Below are 21,975 nucleotides of genomic sequence, written 5' to 3'. Positions count from 1 at the left end.
TTCATGTAAAAGAAAAGCCACATAAATGTCAGACCAACACTAAAGTTGATACGTTGCCCCTTTTTTCATTTAATCTTGGAATCCTCCTTATTATGGGTATAAATTGCAGTGAAACCTTGCATGTGTTTTAAAGCAAAAACCTTGCACCAGCTTTGTCTAATTTAACAAACGCTTCCTTCAGTTTCTGAACATTAGCCAATGCTAACTTTGATAGTATAGTATTTCACGGCCAGTGCATTTTGTGTTGTTTCAGATAATTTGCATGTTTTAGCAATTGCTAAAATAGGTTATAGCTATTGGAAGCTACTATTAAATGGTTTTAAAGGAAATATTGAATCTCTTACTAATAAAAATAGAAGTATTTTCCAACATGCATCTGAACAAATCTGGTACTACAATATGGGTTTTTTTTACTTAACCTAGTTTAATAATCAACATTTGCCATCATTGGATGGAAGGCAGTGTATGAGAGTGTGGGGAAGCAACCTTCCATTTCTGTCACTAGTGGTATAGATGGTTACTAGTCACTAGTGCTACAATACATAAAGTAAATTAACAGATTAGCATTGTTTTTCATTGATTTTTGTTATAGTGGTTATTTTTTAGTGCAATTAAATATGCCTATTCAGCAAATACTGATTAAAAGGCCTCATGAAGCAAAATCCTTTCATAATCAACACAAACTTATTCACCTAGATTTTACACTTTAAATTCCACAGTTGACTTAAAATTGAACGTTATGAAGCAAACTCTTCAAGAAATAATGGACTACCTTGTTCTTTTATGCAATGTCATCCTATTACAAAACAGAGTCTCACAAATAGGATCAGTTTTACATCCACGAAGTGAAGTAAAATAAATTGATTTTGGCTTCATTTTGCCTTGAATTGTTTTCAAGTGAAAGTTGCCATTACATACAGTTTTATTTGTTTGGGACAATTTCAATTTGAAAATCAGTGTAGTTGTATATGTGGCAATTCTACCTGTAGAGAATAAATAGACCCTGGGTTGGAAAAAGATTGAACCAGTCTGTGGTGATTTTAGTACTATTTTATGCATTGTATTCCGAGAATTGCTATATTCAGCCTCAATTTGCTGCCTGCCTGGTCCGTAATACCATGGAACTGTAAACAAGTCTTGATCCTTTTAGTCTCTTGACATTCACCTGGTTTGCTAACATTTTAAATGTCAAATGTCTCCAATAACATGCATTTCTCAAATGTTAAAAATATTCCCAATAAAGGCACAGTCAGAAATAGAAAGTAAGGCATGACCATGTGATAGGTAACTTCTCATACTACCTTCTTTCTGTCTGCGTGTTTAAGAACTGGAGTAACAAGATGATCTTGCTGTCAGCACATTTTTACCTAAAAAGACAATTCAGTCTTTCTCTTAATTGCATCCTTTAGGAGATGGCTGTATCAAGATGTTTTAAATAGATACTTTATTAACTTTAAAACATGTACTGCATTTTAGATGCATAGCCCTGCAATATCAGTGATTTAATAAGTGCATATGAACAGTGTTTAATATTTGCTTTGCAAAATTTTTTGGGGGGGAGGGGTTGTGGTGGTTTAATTTTTATTTATTTATTTTTTAAGTGAACAAGTTTCAAATCTAGGAAAATGTTAAGGGATTTGGGGCTTGGCTACCCAGGAACTTTGGTATGGTGAGTTCGGGTAGTAGTGTGGTAAACTAGGCTACATGAGCTTCTCTTCACTAAGTACCCCTAACTCCCTGGGTGGATGCTTTTAGTATGTACTAAAAGAGAGGTAACATAGTGTGCTTTAAAAAAGAAGCAAAGCTGAAACATTTCCACATATGGATAACCCAGTATAATTTACTGGCATTGTAAACTAAGGCAGTTGCAATAGCATCTAAAACCCTCCTTAAAGAGAAATGATATGAAATGTGATGAATTTATGTAATGCAACAAATAGGGCACCATCTTTTCTATACTACTGTATGTCACATTGCCATTCCTGGGGTCATCTTTATAGCTTGAGACTGGCACAGCTCCCTTCACTAGTGTTTTGTTTTGTTTTTTACTCCAGTAGACATCAGTTATTGAATAAAACGTGGGTCAAAGTGTCTATACCTCTGGAGGAAAGAGGCTACTTTCAAACTTCTTTAGTTGGTTCCTTCATGACTAGGGTCATCAAGGGAAATTCCTGTGGGACCTCATGCCACAAGCTAATGCTCCAATTCTCCATTAAGGCACATTGGGTGTGTCTACACATTGCCCTATGTGTGTCTACATGTGATTGCCTTCTATGTCGCTGTAGCAGCATGTTCCCTGGATATAGCGTGCTGCTATGGCAGTGTAGTGGCAAAATCTACCTATGCACTGTGGGCATGGCACAGTAACTGCACGTTGCCATACAGCTATGTGTAGATGCTCCCATAAAGTATTTTTTCTTGGTTTCAGCGCTCCCTTAGTACTTCTTCAGTGCCTTGGTAGCTAAGTACAGATAGTCAAAAAGCCTGAGGCTGGATTGCTTTAGTCTTTGAAGATTAGTCTAAGTTGCAAAGATTAAACTGAGAAACAACTGGACAAACATTCACTTTTGATTCAGGAAATGCATCCATGTACCTGCAGTGGCTCAGGCTAGAAGCCAGGGGGTGCGAGAGCACAGCTCTCTGGCACGTAGCCAGCATAGGCTGTGTGTTGGCTTCCTCTTCCTCCTGCCTCTGAGGTCTCTGGGATTTGCAGTCCAGAATTGCAGCAGCAGGACTCTGCAGGGTTGCCCTCTTTCTCCTTCTAGGTGCCTCTGTGATTTGTAATCCACAGTTGCAGCCAGCAGTAAGTTTTAAGCAGGGCGGGGCAGCTCTGTTTTCAGGGAAGGGAAGTTGAATCCCCTCCCACCCTGTGGCCCCAGACCCCAGCTTGGGTTTACTAGGGGGGGCAGTCCCTGCTTCCCCTTACCTCCCTCCCACCAACACTTCTGTATTGGAGCAGACAGCACAGCCCGGCCCAGGGCTGGAAAGCATGTTGGGATGACGGGGGACTGTGATTTAACTTGAACCAGGAAGGGGTCTGGGACCGAAGTTTCATAAACTGGCGTGACCCAAATCAGTTAAGTCTGATACTACATTCAGCCAGGTATATCTTAAACCAGTTTCAGGCATTTTGAAACTGGTTTATGTGCACTCAATTTTTGTTCTGTTACAGGTTTAAACCAGTTTCTGATCACTTAAACTGGTTTATGTGTAACTTCCGTCCCTATCCCATGAGTTAGTTTCCTGTCTCTCTTTTTTTGGTCTGTTCTGCTATCAGTTTTGCTGCACTTTGTCATTCATGTGGGAAGTTTTCACGTGAGAGAGCTTGTGGATCGAGATCATGAAAACAAATAATACAGAGGCTCTGTAAGAATATCATGCTTGGGTAAGAGATTATGTTGATACTGTCTTACCCTTAAGGCACTCAGAAAACAGTCTGGAGCCACAAATGTATCTAAAGGGGAAGAACCCAATTGTAGATGGTCAGTCTGTGATATCCTTACAAGCACTTTTTGAATTGGATAGTGATTGGACTAGATTTTCCTTTGGAGGAGAATGTGGGAAACACTGTTTCTGTCTCACTTTAGTAGAAGATTATTCTCTTCATGTCTCTTCAGTACCAAGAAGATGCTTAGTTAGCCAGGATCACTTTCTCTATCCAAAGGTGAAAGGAGGCTCTGCATGCCTTCCCATAATCTCTTTTGGTAGCAGAGCCCCTGGGGAAGTTCAGGAGTAAAAGTTCAGTGATCTGAACAGCTGCACACTGGCCCATGCAGCCATGGTTGTCAGCTGAGCTGCAGTAACCAAAGGTGATGCCATCACCAGACTGAAAATTTAGCCTCGGGCCATCAGAAGGCAGAATAGATTTTCACCTTAAATCGGGGGGGTCAAGCTTACCTGGCTTTGCAGCATACCTGAACTGGTGTGTGGGTTGGACCAGGGACTAACCCCTTGCAGAATGCCCATAGTACCTGGCCCTGCCTGTATGCCCAACACTGGCACAAGGCAGATGCTGCCCCCAATGTGTGAGCTGTATCCAGTGCTTCATGCAGGCTGTGTTTGATATACTCGTTATAGAATAACCAAAGTGTGTGTGTGTGTGTGTGTGTGTGTGTGTGTACATAGGTATAGCCCAAGTTTTCATGAGCTGAAGTTCACTTCATCAAATGCTGTACTTCATCACAGCATCTGATGAAGTGAGCTTTAGCTCACAAAAGCTTGGGCTATACATAATCCCCAATGAGATGCTGTACCTCCGAATTCAGCAGTGATGAAGCACAACATTTAATGAAATGAGCTTTAACTCATGAAAGCTTGAGTTGTAGATAAATGGATCTACTTCAGTTAGTCTATAAGGGCATATCTACTCTGCCTTCAGTTAGAATGCCCTGTGTAACAGCTGTGTGACTCATATTTCACTCAGGCCCGTTTGGAAATTTCTTTGGCTTATGGGCTCATGGAAAGTTTATTATCCAGTATTTATTTTGTTATCAGGGGTTACACAGTGCACTCCATGCCTCTCACAGCTGGCTCCATCCTTATTTGAGGAATCCCATGTGTCCTTGGATAATTAACATTGCAATAAGAATGATGAAAACTACTATGAACGACTTGGCTTTTATCAGCTTAGCTTTCTGCAAACAAAAATTGCTTTTCTGTTGGTAGTGACTTCAGTTCCACTCAAATGGTATTGGAGTTCCACTTTACCTTGCCTATCAACTAGGTCAGGTTCTTCTCATACCCAACTGCTTATCCCGCTCTCTTCCATAACCATGCGATTTTATTTTTGTAGTAGCTATCTACCAAGTATCTATATTTTAGTTACATTTTTGCTTGGTTTCAGCTTCCAGGAGATATTTTATATTTCAGATTTTTCCCAGACGAAACTTAGTCCTAGAGTTGGGGAAACCAAACTCTTCCCCTCCCCACCCCCATGCTCCTTGGAGAGAGTTATTTTGATACATCTCATGTTTTCAGGTGACTTAACTTTTTTTTTTTTTCCTCCCACAAGGCTTGCTTTTCTAGTTGAACTCATTCACCAGGTTTGTTTGTACTTTTTTTTGATGTTACATTCTGAGAATTACTAGTTTCCTAAGATAATTGTTGCATACTGCTGGTGTTGGCCTTGTTATTGCTGCAACTTACTCTCCAGGAATTATAGTCCTTCACTAATAATACTTTGGAGTAGGAAAGATAATTTCTTATTTTTTTTTCTGCTGTGTAGAGTTCTGTCCCTAACCTAACTTGACAGAGAGAGGGAGACAGACATGCGATGTAACAGCCTGAGGTACAGCTCATCAGCTTTTAATGGTATCGCATTGTGAAGCTACAGAGTGCTTTGCATGCAGCTTTTCTCATTTGAGCTGGGTTGGATCATGGGGAATAACCCAGGGTGCATCTCCACGAGACAGTAACATCGCAGTAGACTAATTATACTGTGCATTAGTATGTCTGGCAAAAACCATGCTAGTGCACTACTGCGCATTAGTGTCACAAAAAAAGTTTGCGCTAATGTGTAGTAGCGATGATTGCAGTACATTAATGAATGTGTAGATGTGCACCCAGTGTAGTAACTTGAGGCAACTTTTGCACTGATGACATGCCATTAGTAATTTTACAGGATTCATTCTCCCATACCTGCTTCCTTTGAAGTTGGATATTGCTTTTTTTGTAATTCCAGTATAGTTTAACTTTTTCTCTGAGGCACATCTTACTTATTTTTGCTTATTGAGATTAGAATTTTCTTTTTTGTGTGATTTGGCACCCCTTCACAGTTAGGGGCACCATTTACACAGATGACATAAGGTTCATCAAGTTTGTTTTCTTAAGGTTGCACTGATAAAGATTTTTTTTTGGCTGATATCAATAGCCAATTTATTAACTAGCAGTATCTGCTAATACTGATCTTATTGCCAATATGCAGCCTGGCAGCTTGGAAAGCAGTGTCTGGTCGGCAAGTCTGTAGGGGAAGGGACATAGGGGTGGGGCAGATCAAGCCCCCCATAGTGAGGGAGGGAATGGGGCTGAGAAAGGGGCAGCTGGGTTGAGGCAGGGCATAGGGCGGAGCAATGGGTGGCACTTGCCGCCATACTTCCCCTGGGGTGCATGCAGGGCAGATAGCTGCCCCCCCCCTCCCCCCAGACAAGCTGCCTGTGGCTCTGCCCTGTGCCCTACACTGTCTGGCCATCCGCAGCCCCACCCCCTCCTCATTGTTGGGGCCTCAATCTGCGCCCTCCCTCCCCCCGACTTACTGGCCAGATGCAGCTCTTCAAGCTGTCAGGCTGCATTCCTGGCTACGTGCATGTTGTGGCTGTGCGTGTGCACGTAGCATTTATTGGTGACATTATGTGCCACATTGGCCAAAAAAAGCTGATTGCCAATAATGTCAATTTTCCTTTTATTGGTGCCAATGTGATATAGACTGATACATTGGTGCACCTCTATTGTTTTCTCTTGTCTCTTGAGTTAAGAAGCTTGAGTAAGCATAGTTTTGCCAGGTGCTGAAGTCTGAGATCTTTCACAAAAGATCCCGTAGAAAAGTTTCAGGGGGAAAAAACTACCAGACAGTAGTGTCATAACAATAAATTTTCTCCCTTTTTACAGCAGCAATCCCTTGTTCAAAATTTTAAGTGGACATTTAGTGCAAGGGTGTCAAATCTATGGTCTATGGGCCAGATTTGACTTGCAGAGCAGAGTCATCTGTCTCAGTGCTTCTCAACCTTTTTTGGATCAGGACCCATTTTGTAAACATCGATGGCCTGTCCCAACCCACTGTCCCCCTCCCCCTGCAGCGTGTGGGGCTGGGGGGTGGAGGTGGAGTGTAGGGCATCTTGGGCCCTAAGCAGCTCCTTGCAAGCTGGAATTCTGGCAGCCTGCAAGTGAAAAGCCACAGTTTCCCATATTTTTCTCCTTTAAAGGAGAATCCATTTTCAAGTTTTGTTTATGACCCTTTCATATATTCTTGCACCCCGCATCTAGGTCGCAACTCTCGGTTTGAGAAATACTGATTTAGCTTGCAGGAATGAAGGGTCCAGGAATTTGCCAGTAGGGTAAGTGGCAGCAGCATTAATTCCCGTGGTTCCCTGTGCAGACCTAGCAGCCCCTGAGCCTAAAGGCTTAAGGCCCCATTGCTTGTCCCACTGTTGAAGTTCTGGGTATAGCTCCCTGGGGACTCATTTTGGCAATGGAGATGTTGACCCCCCTTTTCAGCTCAGTTAGTTGACAAAGCAGCTTAGGCACCTTTTAGGTTTGATGCCACTGCCACCCAGCCCACTCCCCTAACTTACTGAATCTCTGTCCCATTTTGAGATAACTTACTGTATAGTACCTGTCACTTCTTAGCACCAAACTGAAATTATTTTTCCCAGTGCAAGCAGAGCCCTCTGTAAAATTAGGTTTGCTGGTACAGAGGGATAAACCTTGCATTTCCTCAGCTCAGGTAGTGTTCACCTACGTGTCGGCACAGAACGCATTTTTTCATAGCAGCTACTATAAAGATGCCAGAAAATTATTGTTTGTTAAATTGTATTTATACATAAGATTCTCTGGGCCATAGACCTACAGACAGAAAAGAAATTAAGGCCACCTTACCAATCTTTCAAAGGTCGCTAGTAAAAGAAAGCTCTTTCCCTTCCTGTCTTTGTCTGTTTTAGATGTGAAATTATCCTTAAGTAGGCGAATGATCAATCAGGATAAAAATGTTGAAATCCTAGTTCGGCTTTTTCCCTGACATATAACAGTAATGAAAAATGTTGGGGATTAATTAGGATGGAAACTGTTAGAAATCAGTAAAACAGGCATGTTCCAGGAAGCAGAAAATACCTTGCATTCCTATAGTATGTTCTTATTTAAATATTTGTAGGTTAGAGGTTTTGATACAGATTTAAATTTGAGGTAAAGAAAATGTATTTGATAAGATGTTAAAACATGGGTTCTCATTGAAGTCATTTCCTTTGAGTTCAAAGGTAAGTAGCAACATTCTGTGCACAAAACTAGTACGTTGGAATAGTTCGGGGCTCAATTTAAAGACCTTTTTGGTTTAGCAGACTGGTCTGTGGTTTTATTCATAGAATTTTCCCAGTTTATATTTCCTTCCCTCTTGCTATCCATTAAAAAAAAATGTGTGCGCAGAGATGAATATGGCCACACTTTTAATGTGTCAAAAGTAGGAGAACCCCAAACTTACCTGCTCCCATGTTATCTGGATGTATTTGGAAATAAGTGTTAAACCCAAATAGTTGCTCACTAAACACAAACACCTACCCTCATGGAAGATTAAGACAAATTCTCTTTGATTTTAAACAAAGCAGAATCACTCTAGAGCAGAGGTTCTCTTTAGACTCAAGCCACCCCTTGGAAAATGCCAACTCTTAACTTTTCACTCATTTTTTGAATACAGAAAAATAATAATGCAATTCTTCTGCTGCAAAGAGCTCAAAAAGACCACACCAGGTCAGAATGGTTTTAACATTATGAAATTTTATTTGAAATCCCTGGCAATGTCCACATGTGCATGGATGTTTGGTTCCCTGGAGACAACTAGCAGCAGCGCACCTTGCGCCGCTGCTAGTTGTCATTGGGGAGTGCCCATGCCATGTGTCCTCCGGTGTGCAGCAAGTTACCCCAGGTTGGGTAGAGAAGGCTGGGGCCAGCACTGGGCTGGCCCCAGCAGCCTTATCTGGGGGCTTCCCAGAGCTGGAGCAGTGGTGATTTTTGCCATGTGGAGCCTGGCTGGCAACCACAATGTGGCTCTGGGCAGCCTGGCTCCACTTTTGAGCACTGCTCTGCTTTTTTTTCTCTGCAAGTTTTTTGGACCCCTGGATATCCAGAAGTTAAGAAAACCCCTCTTTGCTGCTCCCTTTCAGGGCGGAGAACAACTGAATGTGTGGTATGTGGTGCGGCAGATGTATCTGCTCCCCGTACCTCACAGCCACACTTGTCTGGACGCAGCCCCTCTGTTAGTCTTGTGGATCATGTTTACACAGCTGACAGTATTAACATTGTGTGATACCCTGCAACACCCTTGAAATAAGCTCAGCACCTGGGTGGAGAATCACTGCTTTAGAACAGGGGAGGCCAATAGGGCAGTGTGAAGCTTCGATCCCTGATTAGATTTGGTGGAGATTTGGCCCAATTTGGTGGCTGAAACTTTGAATCCAAATAGGATCGGAGGACCCTTTAATCTCTCCAAGTTGAATCGGAACCGTCCAAATCAATTTGGAAAGATTTGGCGAGTCAGACATAGACACATTTTGAAATGTTTTTTCTACATGCCTCTAGATAGCAGGCAGCTCACAAGTGCTGTGATGCTGGGTTGGATGGAACGTCCTACAGGAGCGTGGGGGGTCTCCCCAGCGTGCTTGGGAGCAGACCTGGAAGTGGACCAGAAGCACTTCCAGTCCACTATTGGTCCACTTCCGGGTCTGCCAGGAAAGTGTGCGTGTGGGGGGCCTCTAGGTCCCCAGCTTGGAGACTGGTGCCTCCTGGGTCTGGGGGTCCCCCCACAGCCAATTCCCAAGCTGTTCCCTCCCAGCATGTTCCCCGGCAGACTTGGAAGTGAACCGGAAGTACTTCTGGTCCATTTCCAGGTTCGCCACTGAGCACGCAGGGGGGGGTCTCCTGTGGGATGTTCCTTCTGCCCCAGCATCACAGCATTCATGAGATGCACCTGGTACCTCAAGGTATGTAGAAAAAACATTTAAAGATGTGTCTATGTCCGAATTGCCGATTCTCCAAATTGGCATCAAATCTTCAGATTTGGATTTGGTGGAATCAAATTGGGGACAGTGATCCGAATCAATGAATCGAATCACTGTCCCTGATTCGGGCTGAATCCAAATCAAATAGGACCCATTTTGCACACCCCTAGTGGCCAGCTTGTGGCACATGTACCATGGGTAGCATCTGTGTGGCAAGCAACAGATCAGAGAGGGGATGGAGAAGAAAGAAAAGTGGCAGATTGGGTAAGGAGCGCAGGGAAGGAACAGGAAAGCAGAGCAGCAGATTGGGCAGGGGAAGAGAATCAGAGTTTCTTGGAGAGGGTTCAAGGCTAATTTGTGGCCTGCCTGCTGAAGATGTTGGCCCCCATTGCTCTGAGTACCAATCTAGAGTACCAATTTTTCTGTTTTTAAGAACGATTAAAGTAACTTAGCTTGGCTTCTGTAGATATATATAAACATTTTGCTTCATGGTGCGGGCTGCAAGAAGCATTATGTGAGAGGACCTGATCTGTTTTGAAATCTGGATTAGAATTGCTCTTACATGGTTTGAAAAATGGTACCTGAAGCAAACATGCCTTTAGGTTTTTTCATGGCTTCCTTGGGAAAATTCCCATAATATTATACAAACCTCATAAAGAACTTTCTCGATGAAGATACATTTCAAAACCTTGACTATTCTAGCACCTGTCATCCCTGTTATATTAGGAACACTGAAACTGACAGCACAACGTTTTATATCCTCTGGAAATTAGACAGATGGAACCAGTCGTCTAAAGGAAACTAAGTTATCTGCATAGACATAAAGGATATTGCATCAAAACTAAAGAAAGAGGAGCAGCTCAGAGTCTTGACTTGAAGAAAATGTATTTTTCCACTGGTTTGTTAATAACATGCTTTTAAAGGATTTTTTTTAAAATATAGTTTTATAACTTACATAGAACTGATTTTACAACTTATGAATCATGTTTGGGAAGAAAGGACTTTTGCAAGAAGAAAAAATTAAGGAACCAACCATTTATATTAAAAACTATAAATATCCGTTATGTTGTTTTTGTCTTTTTTGCCTTGTGAACATGAAATTTCTCCCTCACAACACAACTTCTACTTGAAATGCAACTTTTTGATTTTGTGATATCACAATTTATTGTTATAACCCAAGGCCACAAATTCATTGCTTTGACTTCCTTGTAGGGATCGCATGGTTGAATGTCATGCCTGAAGCATGGTTGGTAAAGAAACTGACAAGGTGAATATAAGCAGTACATTATTATGAAATGCTAGCGTTGTTCGTGAAAGTTTCTTTCTTAGGTGTCTTTCTGTTTGGCTTCAATTTTCTATTCTTTTCAGGACCTCCTTTAATTACTGAGATCTTTAGATGCAATATCAATAAAACCCAGACTGATTTAATGTGATATTACTTAAAATATATAGAATTTAAAGGTCCACATCAAGGACTTCTGTTTCCCAATTTTTACCAACCATAGCAGTTGGGGGATGCTACCACACCACCACCATAAACCCTTGCAGTGGCACAACAGGGAGGTGACTGGATGCTGTCTTTGGGGGATTCGGAAGCAGCTGCTGCTGCAGTGGTAGGTGGCTGCACCATCACATTTGGCATCGTAGCAGCTGGTGCTGCCCTGTGTTGCAGTTGTCTGGGTGCAGAGCTGGCTTTCTACACCTTTGTCTTCTTGTCTGTGTCAGAAGGGTCTGTTGAAAGCAGAATCTCTTGCTTGAGTTTACTGTTTGCTATGCAGGTGGGTGGTGAGGTCTTCCACCTGCAGGACTGATTGCCACCGCGGGCTGGAAGGAGGAAGCACAGCCTTTCCCAGAGAAGGGTGGTGATGGACTTTCACAGCACAATGGACATTTCTTTTGTGAGTACACCTCTTTTGTGAGACATTTCTTTTCTACCACCTAGAAAGAGATTGTTTGCTTAGGATCATGTGGGTGTCACCTGTGTCCTGGCTGTGTCTAAACACAGTCTTGAATCAGTGTCTTCCAATCATTTTGTTCATACCCATGGAGCTATATTTGTATTTTAAATTGTAAGCCTTGGAATACGTACGAGAATAAGTGTAATAAGGAACTAGTAGTAAAGATGCAATTTAAATGTACTGTATTGTCACTGTTTCTGGCTGGTTTCTTGTTTAGTGTTTAATATTTATTTTACGTTTGTTAAACCAGAAGGCTTCCCTGGTAGTAATTATGTTAACAGTTTGTACCATTGCCAACAGGTTTTGTTATGCCTGGCCAGTCAGTGGTCCATGGGGGTGTTTAGCAGTTCTTAGCAAGTCAGAGTTTTGGAGTATTGAGGGATTCTTAGGTGCACTGCATTTTCAGTAACTGGAACCTATTGATCTTCCTTTTTAAGGTGTGCTAAACATGAGTCCTTCTAGCTGACTGGGTGCAGCCTAGCTCCACCTGCTTTTGCATTCACTTTGTCTTGGCTGGCCTCAGTAATGCAGTATCATGGTCTGTCCCCAAATACCTTTTCCTGTGAAATCAGGCTAAGTTGGAGTTTCTTTCCTCCTGATTTCTGCTTAGAAGTACTAGGGAAGACTTTGTTGGACTTGCCATCAGGTCTTCAAGTAAATACAGAATGATGTGCTAGCTCATACATACCCCCAGCCTTCGAGTCCATGTGAGCAAAGCTGATGACTGCAGTAAAGTATCAGTGTGAGGGAGCATATGACACAGGCCCAGATGCAGTGCCTTTACAGCTGTCTGCAAGCAGTGTATTGTAAAAGTTACGGCACTGTATTGGAACTTGAGAGATCTGACTTTTACTCCTGGCCCTTACATAAACTGCCGTATGTGAACTTGCTCAAGTCCTTGATTTCTCAGCCTTAGTAGCCTGTCTGAAATGAGTATCATACCCTGGGAGGCAGGGAAATATTATGAGGATTAATTCAAGTATGTGAGGAGCTTGGATACTGCCATAATGAGTACCATAAAACAGCCTATAAGCAATGCACACTTGGTCCTTAAACAGCAATCCTGTTATTCAGCTTGTCTAGTCTGCCTTATTTTCATCTTCTTCTGCCCCTTTGAATGTGCTTTTGCATTGGGCCAATAGTCCTTTGGTGTGGTGACTAGTCCCAGATTGTTGGTATTTACCTTCTCATCACCTTTTCAGGTTCTTCACAAATGTTGCTCAATTGAGCAATGGAAACAGGTCTGTGGACTTTCTTGGGGAACTTCTTTTTCGTTCACTAGTGGAAAACTGTTAAGTACCCACTCATGTTACACTGGTCCATAGAGCTTAAGCAGCTGCTTAAAGGCATATTGTCTTGAATTAAGAATGGACTTAAACACTAACTTAAGCGCTTCCCTGAGCTTGGTTCCCTAGTTCTGTTCTTTTCTTTTGGATAGTTACATCACTAAGAGAGTTACTGAGCTGGGCACTTCCTCAATTAAAAAAAGCATCAAATGTTCCTATTTGTACACGTTCAGAAGACAGTTCTACTGGTTATGAACTAGCATGTTGTCTCATCTTAAAAACTCACTCTTTTCAGGGGACCTTATTGTACTAGAATTCTTATTGATCTCTGCACAGCCTCCCTTCCTAGAACTATTTTCCCATGTTTTGTTTTGGATGGTTGGATCCCATTCCACGTAGTATGGAGCACCTTAAAACTTTAATTGACTGTAATGAAAGCAGATAGTATTCATGATTTCATAGTATCAGGCCCTTTGGAAACGAGACTAGCAGGCAGGCAGCAGTGGGGGAGCTGGGCTCCGCTCTGCTCCTACCAGGGGCAGGGAGCTACCGACCTGCAGATTTGGGTCTCTGGCTCCACAGCCCTGGCAGCTTGGAGACCCCTCTGGCAGGGCTGGGGGAGCAGAAGCTGCGGATGGTGGGGTGGTGACAGGCACCAGCAGGGCTGGGTGGGCTGTGGGGAGCCTTTCATTTTAATCACAGATTTTGGGGGTTTTGTCAAAGATTTTGCAGTTTTTTATCAGGAAAACCCAGAATCCCTGATGGCTACTGCACAGTTAGCAGAATCCCTGAAGGCTCTGCACAGTTAGCATCTCATGTAGATTTTCTCAAGTCTAAAACGAACAACAGGAATTACAATAGATTATCAGTTCTGCCCTTTGGTTGCCTACATACCAAGGATGGTAGAGTTGGAGTTGCAGACTTACTTTTCTTGATCTGAAAACACTGGCATAGTACCCTAATTTTACCTGTAATATATATGATGGAAACAGGGATGGGGCAAGAATGACAGCTTTTTCAGCTATATGATGTCTCTTTAGTCATATAACTTTGTGTGTCATAGAGTTCGATGGCAAACAGTCAAAAACGAAATTGTAGGAAATCTTTGTAAAATAGATTTTAATATCTGTTAGAATATCTGTGTAAAAATAATGTCAGAAGAGTTAAAAATAAGACTTTTGATGCAGGAAAAGACAGTATTACTAGCTAATTAAAATATTAACTCATTTCAATTTTGTCACTGCTTAAGGAGGTCTGGGCTACGTATGACAGAATAAGACAAAGCACAGCAGCATAATAAATTATCCAAACTCTTTAAATGCCTAGGGACAGGTTTAGTTAAATAAATAAATAAATAAATAAATAATATATATATATATATATAAAAAATGGAGGGTAATGTTTGAAGGAGCAGCAGATCTTTTTGAACACACTAACACAGAAAGCACATGCTTTAAAGGCATTTAGTCTTTTTTTAAGTGAGGTCGACTTCAAAAGAGAATAGGTCCATGTCATATAGCTCTTCATGTAATAAATGCAGTCACCTTCCAGTTTTTGATGTCATGATTGGAGTCTTAAATCGGGTTTTGTGGAGGCACAGAACTACATTGGGCTACAGGCAGGTGCATAATATCATCAGGTCCAAAAATACTAAAGGGTTTAAGCAGTAGTTATGATCTGAAGTTGATCTGCTATTTTACAGTCAGTTTAAAGAAAGAAAGACAGATGTAATTATTATTCAAAGTGAAAAGATGCTGCGCTGCTGGCTGAACAAGCTGGCAAAAATGGAGCAACTATCAGTAAACTGGACTTCTGTTATGATGAGGTACTCCAAGGATAAAAAATACATTTATTGGCATAGCTAATAAATGGGAAGACAAAAATTCTTATGGATTTTATCCAAGGAGAAGACATGATTAGGCATGAGGCCAAGATCCTGTGTGATCTTCCACTCAGAAGCAAGGCTTTTGTCTTTGTAAGGCAAACTTGATTTATGCTAATCAAGTGGCCACTTTGATATGTGAACTTAGGGGCCAAATTAAGATTCTTTCAAAGTGGAGTGGTGTCTACTTTATCAAACTTCAGATCTGTTCTTTATGAATTATAATGCCATATGTCAGTTGGCAGACCTTGCAGTTCACCAAGTAACATCACACAGGAGGTCATGCCAGGTGATCGTGGTGGTACCTTCTGACTTATGTTGATATATTTGAAAATTATAGCCTTGGAGTTTCTGCATACCAGCTGGTATTTGGAGTCAGTTCCTGCTTCCACTGTAGCAACTGAAAAAATTCCTGTTTGCATTCAGTAGTGAATCCAGCAATAAAGCCCATAATGAATCAAGATTGAATGTTCTTCAGATATAATTGCACATCTGTTAAAGTTCTCACTAATTTCCTCATTTCTGTGTAATTTCTCCTGTGAACAGCCCCAAATTCCTCTGCACCTGCATTGAAAACCCTCCTTTTTGTCATGACCTAAACCAAATGAGATGACCTAAACTAAAAAAGCCCTTAAGTTTATAATAGCATGCTTACATTTTCATTGGATTGCAACTTTCAGGAAAGTCTGCTGGTCTTGTTAAAGTTCTGGATGGGGTTAAGTTGAAAGAGGATTTCTCGCAATTCAAACCTCCGTTTTAGATCCAGCTAGCATAATTATAGTTTTGCTACTGGCCAGTAGTACTGCTGTGGATATCATCAAAGCATTCTTGTAAGACATTTTGAACTACTCCCAGTGACCATTTCTGTGGTTGGTATATAGTAATTTCTGTGCACATATTAAAACTGTGCCTTATCTAAAAAGTTTTGAAGATTTCATAAACACTAGGGCAGATCCACGTGGACTAGCAAGGTACCCAAACACTTGAGTATAAACACTGAGCAATTTGACAATACAGAATCTTGCATAGGTGTATTTCAGCTAATGATTGGAGTCCATGATCTAAAGTTATGCTGCTGTAATTTACTATACCAGCTAATAACTTCTGAGTGGGTTATGTCAAATGCTTTGATAAATTAGTGCTCACAAAACCATTGCTTGAATTTGATTAGTGGCATTGTTAAAATAGAGGAAAAGATTAGAAAGAAAGCTATAACAGCAATCTACCTACAAGCAGACAAAATGAAATTCATTAGAGAATTAACTCACTTATTTCTGGGACAAATTCCTTCAGTCCTTTGGTAAAACACTACGTATTTAAAGCAACTGACTTGCTTGAAAGACAAAATTAAGCCTAAAATGTTACAGCTTATACACTGAAATGTTACTACCTATTATTTTTATTTATCATGTTTTCTGGTCCACTCAAAAAGTGCTTTTGGGTGCTTTTAGGAGCTTACAAGCTTTTAAAAGAAATATAAGTATACATGGGTGCTTGAACATGTATGCATGCGTGCATATGCATGCACCGCCCCCCCCCCAGAAGAAAGGGTATAGCAAAACAGATAAGATAAGCAAAGTCCTGGCCAGAGGTAACATTGGAAGCACTTCAGTGGCAAATAGAGAGACATAAGTGCTCTATGAAGTGCTCCAAAAATGGCCAAAAGCACTCCAAAAATAATCTTGAATGAAACAAGTATTTTGAAACTTTTCCAGTTATGTCTGTGCACTCCACAGAATGTTATGACCTGTAACAGAACAGAAGTTCAGTAAACTTAGACCAGTTTCAGTCATTTTGAAAGCTGTTTAAGATAAATCTGGTTGGATGTACTATTAGACTTAACACTACCTGTGTTCCACAGACAGCAACACCATGAGCATGCTGGTCTCCCCAGTTGCCAGGATTTTCAAGGAAAGTGCTTTTAATCTGTTCTGCCTTTCAAAAACAAGGCGCGTGTTTTATTCTGGGGCATGCTGCATTCAAGCAAATACAGTATGTTAAGTATTGATTTAATATGCTTACAAGTAGTCTGACTTCTCTGAGATACCAGGCAGTGTAGCATTCATTGTCTTCATTGAGGCCTGGGATTGGACAGCACTTCTGAATGCCAGACTACTTGTACTTAGCTGCTTAAGTATGGTTGTAGGAACCTGTAACTTAAGGTACTCAGGTTGAAAACTGCGATTTTTATTTTTTCTCTATTTGTTGAGGTACTTAGAAAAATTCTGGGTGTTCAATTACATACTGTTATAGTAATAACACTATATAAACCATGAAAGTCAGGTATCATATTATTTGAACGAAAGATGATGATTCATTTTAGGATTTTTTTTTTTTTTTTTTTATCTACAGGTACTTGGTAAAAAGTACTGCCTCTCTTTTTGTGTAAAGAAGATGATGCCTACTGATGATCAAGTGGTCCTTCCCATTCAGCAGGTACAGATGCTTTAAAAATGTTTATTTGTAGAATAAAGTGAAGACTGAACCCGTAACTTCATGAATTGAAGTGATGACTGCCTGAAGTTTTGCTGTTTCTGTTCCATACTGATCAAAGCTTCAGGGTCAAGTGAGTACTCATAGTGCTTTGTATAAATATATCTCACTGGAACTCTTGTGTTCTCTTGTGAGTATGTAGCAGAACAGCAGCCTGATTTTGACTGTCTGAGTTATATCAGTTCTGACTTTTCCCTCAGTAACACATTTGGTGCTTCATTGAAAGAATTTGGAATGTATTGCATTAAAGAAATGGTTTATGTTGAAATACCAACATGCCAAGCTAACCACACTTAAGTCTGCCAAACTTAACATAATCGTTACAAGTTTGGCTCAGCCTTGAAGTCTGTCTGAACTGGAATGGGACACATTCCATGGAAACAATCTTATCAAGAAGACCCAGGTGCTAAAAACCCATTTACGCAGACTAGAAAGTAGCCTTCCAGTATTGCAAATTGAGAATTTTTGTCACCATTATAGTTTCATAGTTAGTAGGGTTGGAAGGGACCTGAGCAGATCATCAAGTCTGACCCCCTGCCGTGGCAGGAAACAGTACTGGGGTCAAATGACCCCAGCAAGGTGTTTGTCTAGCCTTGTCTTAAAGACCCCCAGAATAGGAGCCAGCACCACTTGGCTTGGAAGTTGGTTCCAGATCCTAGCAGTCCTGACAGTGAAGTAGCGCCTCCTGATGTGTAATCTGAATTTACCCTCTGCTAGCTTGTGACCGCTATTCCTGGTCACTCCTGGTAGTGCTCGGGGGAACAGGGACTCCCCCAGTGCCTGCTGGTCCCCTCTGACTAGTTTGTAACAGGCCACTAGATCTCCCCTCAGCCTTCTCTTGTGGAGGCTGAACAGGTTCAGGTCCCTTAGCCTATCCTCATAGGGCCTGCCCTGCTGCCCCCTGATCATGAGAGCAGCCCTCCTCTGCACCCTCTCCATGTTGTCCACATCCCTCTTGAAGTGCGGCGCCCAGAACTGGATGCAGTACTCCAACTGCTGCCTGACCAGTGCTGCATAGAGGGGGAAGATCACTTCCTTGGATCTGCTTGAGATGCATCTGTGGATGTATGACAAGTTGTGGTTGTCCTTCCTGACTGCATCCCCACGCTGTCGGCTTATATTCATCTTGGCATCAGTGATGACTCCAAGATCCTTTTCTGTCTCTGCACTGACAAGAAGGGAGTTCCCCAGCCTGTAGGTATGGTGCTGGTTCTTCCTCCCCAGGTGCATCACCTTGCACTTGTCGATGTCGAATCCCATCCTATTCTCATCCGCCCACCCTTGTAGCCTGTCTAGGTCTGATTGCAGCCTATTCCTCCCTTCTAGCATGCCCACATCCCCCCCACATCTTAGTGTCATCAGCAAATTTGAACATGGTGCTTTTTACCCCCTCGTCCAAGTCACTGATGAAGATGTTGAACAGTGTGGGCCTGAGGACTGAGCCCTGGGGGACCCCATTGCCCACATCCCTCCAGGTCGAAAATGACCCATCCACCACCACTCTCTGGGTGCGGCCCACCAGCCAGTTGGCGACCCATTTGTGTAGGTGTCAACACCACAGTCCCCCGGTTTCTTAATGAGAACAGGGTGAGAGACAGTGTCGAAGGTCTGCCGAAAGTCCAGGAAGACTATGTTCACTGCTCCCCCTGCATCTAAGGATTTGGTGACCTGGTAGTAGAAGGCCACCAGGTTGGTCTGACAAAACCTGCCTCTAATGAACCCGTGTTGGTTGCCCCTAAGCATAATCTCCCCTGCTGGCCCCTCATGGAAATGTGCCAGAATAATTCTGTGAAAAAGCTTAACCAGGATTGAGGTAAGATTGACTGGCCTATAGTTTCCTGCGTCCTCCTTCCTCCCTTTTTTGAAAATGGGAACCACATTGGCCCTCTTTCAGTCCTCTGGCACCATGCCAGAGCACCACGGGTACTTGTAAAGCCGTGCCAGGGGTACCGCAATGACCTCAGCTAATTCCCTCAAAACTCTGGGGTGCAGATTGTCTGGACCAGCTGATTTAAATGCATCCAGTCTGTCCAGGAGTTCCCTGACTAGATCCTTCCTGACCCTTGGCCTAGGTGTGCCTCCCCTGGGGCCTGAGGGGGGCCCGGTAGAGGGGCTGATCTGGTCTTGCTCAGGCAAATGGAGGCAAAGAAGTCATTAAATAGGTTAGTTTGTCGTCTGGTGTGACGACCAAATTTCCTAGCATGTCTTGCAGGGGCCCCGTGTTACCCGGTACCTTCTTTTTGCCCCCTTTGTATTTAAAAAAGCACTTCTTGTTGTCCTTAATCTGGGAAGCTAGTCCCAGTTCCATCTCCGCCTTGGCTTCCCTGACTGCCCCCCTGTATCCCTGAGCAACCGCAGTATAGTCCTCCCTGGTGATGGCCCCTCCCTTCCATTGGGTGTACGCCTCCCTTTTAGCTAGAAGACATTCCCGGATGCTTTTAGTGAGCCATGGGGGCTTTTGTGCTGTCCTATTCCCTTTGATCCATGTTGGGATTACCTGTCTTTGGGCTTGGAGGATCGTCTCCTTAAGGAGCAACCACTCTTCTTGGACACCTGGCTCTGTTCCTCTCCCCTCCCCTCCCCTCTGGGACCTCAGAGCTTCCCCAACTATTCTCCTTAGCTCATTGAAGTCCGCCCTCCTGAAATCAATTCATCTGCAGATGAATTTCAGTATTATGTGCTCCTCCTGGTTTATCCATCCTTAGATGGTTTAAAAGGATTATCTAAAGGTAATTCTCATAAGTTTGCTCTTAAACTCATTAGAAGCTTGATAGTGAAATAATTTTTTTAGTAGTGAACTTCCCCTTTGTCCTGCATGATGATTTATTATTGTAAGATCTATGCTGATTTTTGAGTTGCCTCTTGGCACTGTGATGTTCTAGAGTTTTCTTTTTGAGGACCGCTGAAGAATCATTTGAAGTATTGGAAAGAAAAAACGCATATGGAAAGCACTACAGGAAGAGGAGGCTTTTACAAGAGGAACAAAAGTAAGTTGGCAGGCTGAATTTTGAGCCTTGATATTTTTGTAGATACGTACCAAAATGTAACTGCAGAGTCCAAAAACTGCTTATCTTCACTTCAGTCTGTAAGCAAACAGTGAACCTGATCCTAAGAGGAATGATTCTCCCCTATGGTGTTTTCCTTTTTACCCACGACTTCTTCCCAGAAGTTCTTTTGAAGCTACCTAATAGGTTTCTAGTTTCATTAATTTTAAGGGGGTGGATGACAGCAGGCTGAACTCTACCAGATCTTCCATTTCCTAGCTTCGTAGAGGAGATGGCAGAAGTTAATACAAGGGGCTGGATCCTGGATGAAATGCTGCTGCAACATAAGCTCAAGGGGAGTTTTGCCATTGACTTATACCAAGGATCCTTCAGATCTGTTTTGACCCTTTAGGAATGCACCTGCTGTTTCACTTGGTCAGAATTAATTTTGTAGTTTCTTTTACTCTAAGCCTCAGTGAAGTCTGTATTCCAGTGGTTCCCGAACTGTGGGTCCCAAGGCGAGTCCCAGTGGTGGCAGCACAGAGTTGTGCCCATGCTGCTGCAGGGTGAGCAGGGGGTGCTTCAGCTTGGCAGCCGTGGTGGTATGGTACAGCGCTCCCTCCCTCTTGCACCAGGTCCTGCCTACTAAGTTATGGAGCCCCTGTGGGGAGAGCAGTAGGGTGGGTAGCCCCAAGCCTGCAATGGGCAGCCTGCATCCTCCTCCCACCATGGGCTCTGCTCTGGCAGTGCTTTCCATGGAGGAGGAGACGAGTGGGGGGAGCTGGGCTCTGCACTCTCCTCTGGTCAGAGGGGCACTGGCAGGGTGAGGGGGATGTAGGTGAGGCGTATGGTGCACCTGGGGTTGTGGGGGGCTGCAGGTTGGGAGTGAGGGACCATGCTGAGGAAATGGGGTCATAAATGGGGTCATACTGAGGAAACATTTGGGAAGCACTGCTGTAGCTTGTTTTCCTTGTAGTTTCCATCACGCTAACAAATTTTATGTATCCTTTCACCAACACTCTTTTCAGTGCTGTGGGTATTGCTGTTTCTAATTTTGTCATGTGATATCAAGCGTACTAAGAAACATAAGAACATGGGAAGTAACCTGTTACAATATTTAGCACTATCATATGTAAAGATGCCATTTCCTCATCCCATCCTCTTTGGGCACCACACAAGGGATAATCATCTGCAATTTTCTATATTCAGCAGTTGGCACCAGTAATTTCTGCATGTACTACAAACAGATAGGACTCAATACGTTGTACTTTTGCTTCACAAACAAAGCTCTGCTCCTATTACTCAAGGTTCAGTTGTAAATTAAAATGTTCCACTGACATGCAGTTTAAAGATCGTTCTCAGTTCAGCATTTAGTCAGTCAGCTTTGCCAACCTTCGTTTACCTGCATTTAGTTTTGATGTCATTTCCTCATATCTAGGTTTGCTGGCCCTTTTCCTTATAGGTGGTAAAGTTCACAGTAGAAAGTCTTGAGGTTTTAGCCTATAAGAGCAGAGCTATAAACCTCAGTACATTGTACTTTTGCAAATGTATTGGGTCCTATGTGTTTGCAGAAATTACTGGTGCCCATTGCTGAATATAGAAAATTGCAGATGGTTGTCTTTTGTGTAGTGCCCAAAGAGGATGGGATGAGGAAATGACATCTTTTCAAATTAC

At 42.5% G+C, this 21,975-nt stretch overlaps 1 protein-coding gene across 3 annotated transcripts in view; it reads left to right on the top strand.

The window, feature by feature from the left end:
• The window catches only part of IRS1 (insulin receptor substrate 1), a 198,850-nt gene that overhangs the window by 66,017 nt on the left and 110,858 nt on the right, over positions 1 to 21,975 (top strand). For 2 of the 3 annotated variants that reach the window (XR_016442884.1, XR_016442882.1), the window contains exons 2-3: positions 17,177 to 17,260; positions 20,215 to 20,304. The gene's annotated coding sequence lies outside the window, so the exon portion shown is untranslated. The remainder of the gene's footprint in view (positions 1 to 17,176; positions 17,261 to 20,214; positions 20,305 to 21,975) is intronic. The other variant, XR_016442883.1, reaches the window with a different exon arrangement.

The sequence above is a fragment of the Crocodylus siamensis genome, chromosome 6 (genome assembly GCF_052110815.1).
Source record: "Crocodylus siamensis isolate JL-2025a chromosome 6, ASM5211081v1, whole genome shotgun sequence".
In the NCBI taxonomy this organism is placed as follows: Eukaryota; Metazoa; Chordata; order Crocodylia; family Crocodylidae; genus Crocodylus; species Crocodylus siamensis.
This window is presented reverse-complemented; position numbering and strand designations above follow the sequence as displayed.